The sequence below is a fragment of the Cydia fagiglandana genome, chromosome 14 (assembly GCF_963556715.1).
Source record: "Cydia fagiglandana chromosome 14, ilCydFagi1.1, whole genome shotgun sequence".
Lineage (NCBI taxonomy): Eukaryota > Metazoa > Arthropoda > Insecta > Lepidoptera > Tortricidae > Cydia > Cydia fagiglandana.
In genome coordinates, this window is record NC_085945.1 from 9,258,442 (window position 1) to 9,268,724 (window position 10,283).

Genomic DNA, 10,283 nt, shown 5'->3' on the forward strand with positions numbered 1-10,283 from the left:
GTCTACTTAGCTATCACGGTTCGTGAGATACAGCCTGGTGACAGACGGACGGACGGACGGACGGACGGACAGCGAAGTCTTAGTAATAGGGTCCCGTTTTACCCTTTGGGTACGGAACCCTAAAAATGAGGCTACCTATGTTATGTATGTCATCAACGGCAGATCATGGGCTAAAGACTGACCTTTACCGTGGGGTTTTGATTTATATTTGTGTAAGTATATGGCAAAACCGAATTACGGGTCTCAAACAGCCTAACTCTCAGAGCACATCGATAAGCAAAGCTTAGTGTTTTAGCGTGAAGCGGTAAAGGGAAGCTAGCCAAGATGACAATCGTTGTTAGAAAATCTCAATCGAAACTTTAATAAATAATGCATGGAAATAGTCACCCCTAAACATTTGTATTTTCGTTAGGCGTTTGTCAATGTACGACTGTCATCTTGGCTAGACCCCAAGGAATTCTATATAGGAGCACAATTAGCACAAAATCCGTTGATTCCGTTATGCTATTATTCCAGCACATAAGTTTCACACAGTTGCCTCACTTGTGCAAGCAACCCTGCATTGGTGACATGAAATGCTATAATTTCCCCGGCGCATGCCAGGCTGTGTCGATACTGTACAATTTATACGATAAACGTAGTTAGTTTCAAACTTCGCTGTGCCGAAGGCAATTTATCACCTAAACTTGCACTGGTAGTTTAAAACGATTAGGTATTTGCGATTAAATTGTAAGATATGCCTAAGAAATTGTGGTTTGTGGAATGAGATTAATATAATTATATAAACCCCAGGCCAGGCAGTAAAAAAACAGTGATTTTCATGCGCTGGGTTTTTATACTACTTATTGATTTATTGTCAAACAAATAGTAAACGTTTTAATAGAACATTTTATAAGTAAATACCTACCTTACTAAAATTATGGGTATTACCAAATTTGCCAGTTCAACGTTTTGTAAGCCAATTAAACAGGGCGATTTTTTTGTTTAAATTTTTTTTGAGGGTGTATTTTTAATCTTTTAGGGTTGCCTAAAGTAAGCTTTTGGTATGTGACCGTTAATCAATGATAGGTATTATAACTGCAGAAGTTATAAGCGTTCCAAAATTGAAGCGCTTAAACTTTACAAATTGTACAGATGCTTTTTAAGGCCGAGCCACACCGGCTTGCGTGTGCGTGACGTGCGCATGTGCGTGCGCTAAAATGTTGGAGCCGCACACGCACACATCACGCAAGCGGTGTGCCATCTCTAATAAGAATATGTATACTACAACGCCGCACGCGCACGTGCACGTCACGCACACGCAGCTGGTGTGCACAGGCCATTAATCGCGCCTAGGCAAGCTTTAACTGCGACCGTGCCAATGTGATTCTACACACCGAAAGAGACAGGCTTATGTTCAACAACGATTGTAACAAGGATGGGTAGCGGAGACCGAGGTGAGTTGTGACATTGTCGATTTTTTGGAATCTATTAACTAAAAACTAGATCGCAATAGCGCGCGTTTGTTAGTTCAAGTTGCGAGCTAACAAACGCACACTGTTGCGAGCTCACTAACAGTTATTAGATTCCAAAAAATCGACAATGTCTCAACTCTCCTCTGTCACAACTCACCTCGGTCTCGCCTAACATTGCCGTTAATCTAATTTTCTTTAAGAATATTATGTAACTTTCCTACTAAATTTTGAGTTAGAATACTGAATAGAATGGGAGCAACACCAATAAACACGGAACTCCCGTGGAACCTTTCAGAAACAAGTCTCGTTAAAGCCTACATCCCCCGTATCGAAACTTTTTGTTTCGAACGATTGCTTTGCATTTTGTTACTTTATTTCGTCGCTTCCCGAGTAAATAAGGATAATTAATGGATTGCTTTGAATGTTTTGTAACTTAGCAAGTCTGCTGAAGAAAATCGTGCGTGTTATTTACCTACCTATTTTGATTATTATTTTCTTGCTGCTAAAATTACCACAGTTCTAGAGTCAGACTGAGAAAAGTTTGCAGTTATTTTGACGCAGTGCAAACTAGTGTCATTTTAAACGTCTAACTTCTATGAAATTATGACGTATATATAACATTTACACTGCGTGGGCTATCAAAACCCCTGCAGACTTTTCTAGGTATAACTCTATGTACTTCATACTCATATTACAATATTTTAATATAAATGCGTTGTTACTCAATCACCTTGAAAATGCTAAATAAGTGCCTAGGCACAAAAATTTTGGAATTTTCTAAAAAAATGTTGGTTTAAGTATTGAAAATGCTATAGCGTGTTATATGGGTATAATTCTTATTCTTATGCATTTTTTGTGTAACACGTAAGAATAGCATGTATTTTTGTGAAAATATGTAAACTCTATATCAATATACTTAGCAATTTACCTCTAGTTTTAGGTCAACCTAAATGTATTGTCCTAAGAGTATTAGAAACATATAAAAAAATAATTACAAGTGCGAAATGTCACGGAACGTGTAGTGTGACTTCCCCAGATTTTGTGATATTTGTTTTTTTTTTTGAAAAAATATAAACTGATTTTGAAATAATTTATATCAAATATAAAACACTAATCCTTGTTCTACAAAACTGTTTAAAAATTGTATGGATTTATAACGATTTTATATAATTTTAAACAACATACATTTTGTGATTAGTAGTTTTCGCGTCACCACCGCGCGTGGTAATATAAACATGCGGTACTCGGTAGGAAATTATCTTTACTACTGGCAGCCTTATTAAAGTTTTTTTAGAACAGCAACACTGTGTTGTTGTCAGGTTTACAAATGGCTAAAGGGAGAAGTTTTGTCGAAAATTATTTATTTGTGTTCATTTGAAAAAACGGTCAACCTTAACGCGTCACCGCCGTGTTAGAGTTTTAAATGTAAGTTGCAGTTTCACGTTATTGTTTGTAACGTAAGATATACCTCATACATTGCAGATTAAGCTAATTATTTAAAATTTGGAAAATCAAAGGAAATGTTTATGTAATATCGAACATGTTCCAAATTATCACGACCGTGGCCTCAAAAATCTGTCACCACCACGGACTTTTGAGTCCACGTTCGTGACATATAGACACGTAATAGTCGTATCATTCTTAATTCGTTTGATTAATTTAGAGGCACATGCACTTTTCAGAAATGCATTTTTATTAGCTACAGATCATTTGCTACTATTGCTCGACTGCCAAAGCAAAAAAAAAATGTTTTACGCTTGTATGTATGTATGATGTGTATCGCATTCTTTGTCACGCTCTACAGCCTTTATAGTTTGACAGATTTCAACGTCTGAGCTGTCATTAGGTTTGTCGTAGTCATAGGAGTGACTAAGGCTATGTTAAAATAACTATATAAATCAAAATAGCCGAGTTGGCCACCAAAATGCCGAAATGTCACGACTGAGGGACACTTTGTCACAACCGTGTTTATGTACTCATTTTATTTACCTTTCCTGAGGGTATTAAGCTTGGCCATATGAATAAAAAAAATGCTTTTTGTATGTACCTACTTTTGATATATGTACTAATATGTGAAAAATAAAAACGTTTATGAAAAAACATTTTTTTTGGGCACAATTTAAGAATCACCCATATTTGTTATCTACTGACAAAGCCCTTTCTTTTCATACCCCACACGGTATGACTTCAGTAATAAAACTAAAATTAACTAAATTGTAATGGTCCGTGCCCGTTTGCAGCATAGCGATTTAGGGAAATTATTACTTACAACATTTAGTTTAAGTAGGCACATGAATATCCAGTGGCAAAATTCCCGTAGAGAAATGTCAATTATTCGATAGGTAGCAAATTAGTATACACTACAACTACGAACATAGACAGTTTGGTGGAAACAACTCAATTTCCTGAACTGCAAACATACGTGCATAAATTCACATAAAATGAATAAACAGAATTAATTTCAAACGCGGAATTCAACCAGACAAAGCCAATTTTAAATTAAACTAATCCAAATTAGTTATTGTACCTACTGTTTACTGCTTAACAATGAAAAGTTGTTGGTTGTTCCAATTCGAAAATGACGTAACCCAAGTTTCTACCTTCATGGCTGTTCTATCATACCGAAATGACGCATATCCAAAACTTTGACATTAAATAACAACCGTATCCTCTTTATTTCAAGGTTCAAATTAGCTTAAAAGGTGTTGCGGATAAGCGCCTTTTGACTATAAAAATTTTAATCTGAAGGCGTACGGAGACCTATGTAATTTTCATTAAAAAATAAAGCATTAAGTATATTTAAAATCGATATATAATAGACGAGGTCCTCTTAGTTTGGCAGTATTTTCCATAATGATTTTAAACTGTCTTAAAAGTTATTAGGTAGTGTCTTAAAGTTAGTTGGTTACCTGAAGACACTACTAGGTTTCATGGAGGAGCTAGGGTGGCTAGAGTGGTGCTATCTTATTTGCGGAAAATGCCCAGTACTTAATAGTTGGTTAAGATTTTATTTCGAATATTATTAGTTTGGCACAACTTTTCTCCTGTGACAATTTTGCCGTTTTCAAATTGTACCGTCTGACCAAGCCCCAACGTTTCGTTAATAATGGCCCCCATTTAGCGTAGAACGCTCAGCGAACGTTTATTTGGATTTCAAATTAAGAACACCTGTTGAACAGGCGCGGACGGTAGCTCGCCCTGATAATTTGTTTACGTAATTTAAATTGCATCTAAATACGAGAACGAAATCTTGTTCCGAATTTGAGATGGTTTTCGGTTATATCATCACTTTCCTGTAGCAACCTGTAGGTACATAAAATGATTTGATGTGTAAATGTGTGTGGTACATACCTTACGTATTATTTAGAGATATTCTAAGTATAAATACTTAATATACTTTAGGATAATTACGTTACTACTATACTACAACATGCCAATTGCTAACGTTGAGCAGGCCACTGACGAGCCTTCCAAATGGATGCCGTTACAATGGATTCATCCAAATGGACGGCATCCTAATATTAAACATTGTACGTTTTTGACATTCACGGACCGATTTTTGATTGCAGCCACGCTATTTGGACTGTTGGAAGGCTCGTCAGTGGCCAGCTTTAGATAGCGAACGAAACATGAACGACAAAGCGATTCGATGGCAAAGCGCAAGCGATTGTCACCTTGGCTAGGCCGCCAGGTTTACTGTGAAAGCTGAAATTTTACCAAAAGGATATTGCAACTAATTGCAAGGAGCAAAACCTGCAAAACCAACACTTCAACATAGAAGCATGACTGAACTGAACTAGACATAACCAAATTTGTAAAAAAATTAAGCTCAAATAATAGCTAGTACACTTCAGCTACTTTCAAGTGAAGGCATACAAAGATTGTCTGGAAGACATCCCTAAGCCCGCCTGTCCACCTCTATCAAATTGTATTTTGAACTGTGTGGGTTTGCAATAAAGAGTATTGTATTGTATTGTATACAATTATACATCCCCTGTATATATGTATGTTACTGTATTTACATTGATTGAGATATTATGTATGTTTCAGAGTGTGAAACAACTCAGTTATGATTAAAATATAACTTACCCGGCATAACTTGAAAGTTATTTAAGCAAATTAAGCTTTAATACATTTAGCTGGATCCGCGGAATATTCCTCAAACGGTTTTAGGTAAACACGAAGTTCTATTGAATTATTTTAGACGTGTACTTTTGTTGGGTTTGCTCGAAGTTGTAAATTTATTTTCACCACACCAGCTCGGAAAGAATTACTTTGCACTTCAAAAACGAATAGCAAAGTTGTATTTTATCCACATGTGAGGCAAAGTAATCAAATGATGAGTTGTTTTCTTATGTTTGCTGGTAGAATTGACTTTTAAATGATGATTTTGGATGATAAATATTTAATTACATTCATTTGGATTTGATTTGGTTTGATTTTGTTTGATATTTTACATTTAATATTTGCTTCGGATTGGTGTGGTGAAAAATGTTGTGTTTCACTCGGGGGCAAATTTTGTTTAACCCTCGTGCTTTGAAACCCTCGCAACGCTCAAGACTCCATTTTTCGAACCACTCGCTACGCTCGTGGTTCAATTTTGGAATCTTTCGCTTGCTCGGCTATCAATATTAGCACGAGCGGTTAAACAACAACTTTGCCCCCATGTAAAACAAATAACTATAGTTAAGTTAAAGTTCCTTCGTGCGCAAGACAATATGTTAAAAGTTTTTGTCTGCCACTTATTTTTATCTAATAGCAAATAACACGTTTACAAAGAATTTTACGGATTTTCTTACTTACGCGTATTTTACAAAATGTAATTAAAAATGTAAACTACACTAACTATTAAAATAAAACGTTATATTTTTAAAATATTTTCCTCTATAGCTTTGATACACAAAGTGTAACACACGTTCGTAAAACAATAATATGCCGCTGTAAGTTGCCAACGTATTTTTGGGCATGTATAATAGCTATTATAAAACATTTTGATATAAAAATAAGGTCTAAAAACAAAAACCATTAAAAACACAGCGCTTCGCGTAACATAAAAATATGAAGTAAGCACGAACACATTGATTTTAGTTTTAATTATCAGCAGGCCAAATAAAGGAACGCTACAATATATCAAAGAAATCCCGTCGCCTTGTTTACTTATTGAAAACATGTTTTCACCTTATTGCCGCTGCCTCAGTTCCTGAAACAAATGACAAATATAAATTAGATTTGAGTAGGAAATTATTTAACGTGACATTTACAAAGTTACAGATAATTGTTTTCCTTCGTATTTTCTCGGAAACGTTCGTATTTGTCATGCTACTTCAATCTAGCTCACGGCCCGAATCGAATTTTAAGATACGTACGAACCCTAATAAAACGAGTGGTTACCTGTTAAAGGGCGTAATCATTCAGCTAGATTAAGATGGCAATATACTTCTTTCTCACTCTAAAAGATATCCAATCTGCTTGAAGAACACGAGATTCTAAGAGAGATTCTAAGCGCTGGTGGCCTAGCGGTAAGAGCGTGCGACTTTCAATCCGGTGGTCGCGGGTTCAAACCCCGGCTCGTACCAATGAGTTTTTCGGAACTTATGTACGAAATATCATTTGATATTTGCCAGTCGCTTTTCGGTGAAGGAAAACATCGTGAGGAAACCGGACTAATCCCAATAAGGCCTAGTTTCCCCTCTGGGTTGGAAGGTCAGATGGCAGTCGCTTTCGTAAAAACTAGTGCCTACGTCAAATCATGGGATTCGTTGTCAAGCGGACCCCAGGCTCCCATTAGCCGTGGCAAAATGCCGGGATAACGCCAGGAAGAAGAAGACGAGATTCTAAGACGCAAACGTCTTTAGCACACCTTGCAGCTGGCACTTAACACACAGTTCCATTCAGACACTTCCTGACGTTTAAGTGAAACTCCTAAACGGTTTTTACCTGACCGCGGCATTTGTCACGGCTAAGAGCCTCGGGGGATGATCTGTCAAGTTGATAAATGTGGCCCGGTAATGGGACATCTTTTCACTAACTCGGGGAAATATTAACGATGTGCAGTTCATTTTTTAGAGAGATAAGTTATGGCGTGCAATTTTTTTTTTATTCGGTTGTAAATTCTGAATAGAATAATAGATTAGAATAGTTTTTATTCGTATACACATAGACAATAGACATACATGGAGAAATGAAAGTGTCACGAAATGGTGCCATTCCAGCAACATGCTGGCGACTTCCAGCGCTGCTTTTCAGGGTAATGCGACCGGTAAATGAGCAATGCAAAAAATGCAGTATTTTGCTGTTCTATTCGGATAATAATGAAATAAGACACTGTTGAGCGTAAATATGTTTCTATTTGGACGTAATATTTTTATTGTTTTCGCCAATATCAACACACCTAATGAAACTGTTTGTATTTTGGGAGAAACGGTGAAAATTCACAATTTGTGCACATCACTGACGCTATCTTTTGGCTGATAATCGATAATCGGCATCCCCTCCACGCTTACACAGTACATGGTGTCTAAAGATTTTTTCGAGGTTTTTGAGTGTTTGTTCTTAATAAGTATAAGAAACCCAACAGCCAACCTTCTAGATATGAAACAGCCAATTTTTTTTCGCGATTCCAGGCTTGGTCCCGTAGGAAAAGTTGCTCAGTATGACCTATATAATTATTTCACCCTGTAAAATATAGTATGCCGTAGGCAGCTAACTCTGTTCCTTAATATCGCCCAGCCGTTGAAAGTAAGTTCACATAGAAGTTCCCCACTCGATCTAAAGTTTCGGGTAATGTTAATATTATTATATTACAAGCTGTTATATGGGAGCACGTAATATTCACTGGAGTTGAAAATTTACCCGCAATATTACAGGATGGATGGATCCTTGGTATTTCTATCGAAACAAGCAGTTTAGTGGATACAGTGACGGCAATACATATTATTAGTAAATACTTCTAAGTAGGTAGGTATAGAATAGAGTACAAATATTTACACACATTTTATTCCCCTTTATTGCACAAAAGAAAAAACCTTAGAGTACAAAAGGCGGACTGAATGCTTTAAGGCATTCTCTACCAGTAAACCTTAAGTTGAAGCAGAAATATTGTGGGCGGTGCTACAATTACTACAGCAAAATAAAATAAAATAAAATATATAATAACATAATAAAGACACAACTATAATATACACATACTATTCAGGAAGAAGAAAAAATAAAGAAGAAATTTAAGAGCATATTTCAAAATAGGTACATTTCTGGAAATTTTAAAGACTCGAGATTTTATCAACAAAATTGACAGTGAGCAATGTGCGCCCGCGAACGGCGTAACAGTAATGCAGCTGCGATTGCAATCCGAATATCAATATTTCAAAATTATACGACATATAACATAAATCAAAAAAATACATAAACATTCCACATTCCCGCGGTCTAACCCTGCGAATTCACCGCCAAATATGGAGCTGTGACACCCAATGACGTCCGTCAGAACGGACGTGAAGTGATTTATGGACGATATCTATGACTCTTTTAGCTCGTGCCGGCCGACATCGTGACAGGCCGTCATTCACATGTAGATGAGCGCGAAATTTCCATGTCCTATAAAAGGGACTAAGTAGATTGGTTTAATACTGCGCTTAACACTTTCACTGCTTGTGTGCGAGAAATTCAGGGTAACACGGGACAGGCAGTCGAACGGTTAAAGAGCTTTTAGCGATCGGATATTTAATGCGATGTCATGGAACGTATTTTTATCGCTTTCGTTATATTTGGTGATTTATGTTTACGAATGAATTTTTCATAGAATTTTATTTATATATTTTGTATTTAACATTGAAAATTTATAAACAAAACATTTGTTATTTGTCAACTTCAACATATTTCGGAGTATGTGTGTCGGCGGCCGATCGTAAGATCAGGCAGATCGTAATGTTCCTGTGTAATGTTTTGACGATAATCACATTAAACCAATATAAAGGCACGATAGGTTCGTTAGGTTGCTTCAGACGCCCGAAGGGCAAACTGCCCAGAAATAGGAGCCCCGCTTAGCGGGGCTCCGTCGACTCAGGGAACGAGTCAAAGATTTTCACGTTTCACGATATGCCTAGGAATTTCAAGATACGCCTGATCTTACGATCGGCCGCCGACATGAGCATGATATAGTGTGATTGGGTCAAATACACAGATTTTAGATAAAACCAACGTTACCTCTTCCAAGTACCATAAATAGCGTTGACAGCCAATATGGCAATTAAAACCAACAGTGATGTACGAACATAATAGTATGAGACAATAGTATGAGATCCCCAACGGCACTCATATTGATTGTTGTTGACATCTGGTCTGGTCTAGTCGCCCTGCCTTGAAGCCGATGGTCCTGGGTTCGAATCCCGGTAATGGCATTTATTTGTGTGATGAGCACGGATTTTTGTTCCCGAGTTGTTTTGCGTATTTAAGTATTATTATACATATATACACACACAAGCCATCTTGAGCTAACTGTAGGGCTTATTCAATTTGTGTAAGAATTTCTTGCTAGAAGGTAAACGTACTAGTGCTCGACATGCTAATTCCCAATCATAGATGACACCTTTCTGTCACCTCTATTGACAATACCTATTGACAATGACTTAACCCCTCGTTTGCGGCCTGTCAAATATAATCATTGAAAAAGTGACCTTGACATTTCAAACAATAGATTTAAATTCACACGCACGGATCCGTGTCTAAGCATACGAGGGTTTAAGTTTCAAGATTACATGTATTAGGTATTGGGACCGCGTCGAGCACCAGTACGTTTACATTAATACTTTAATGTGACAAATTACGAAATGG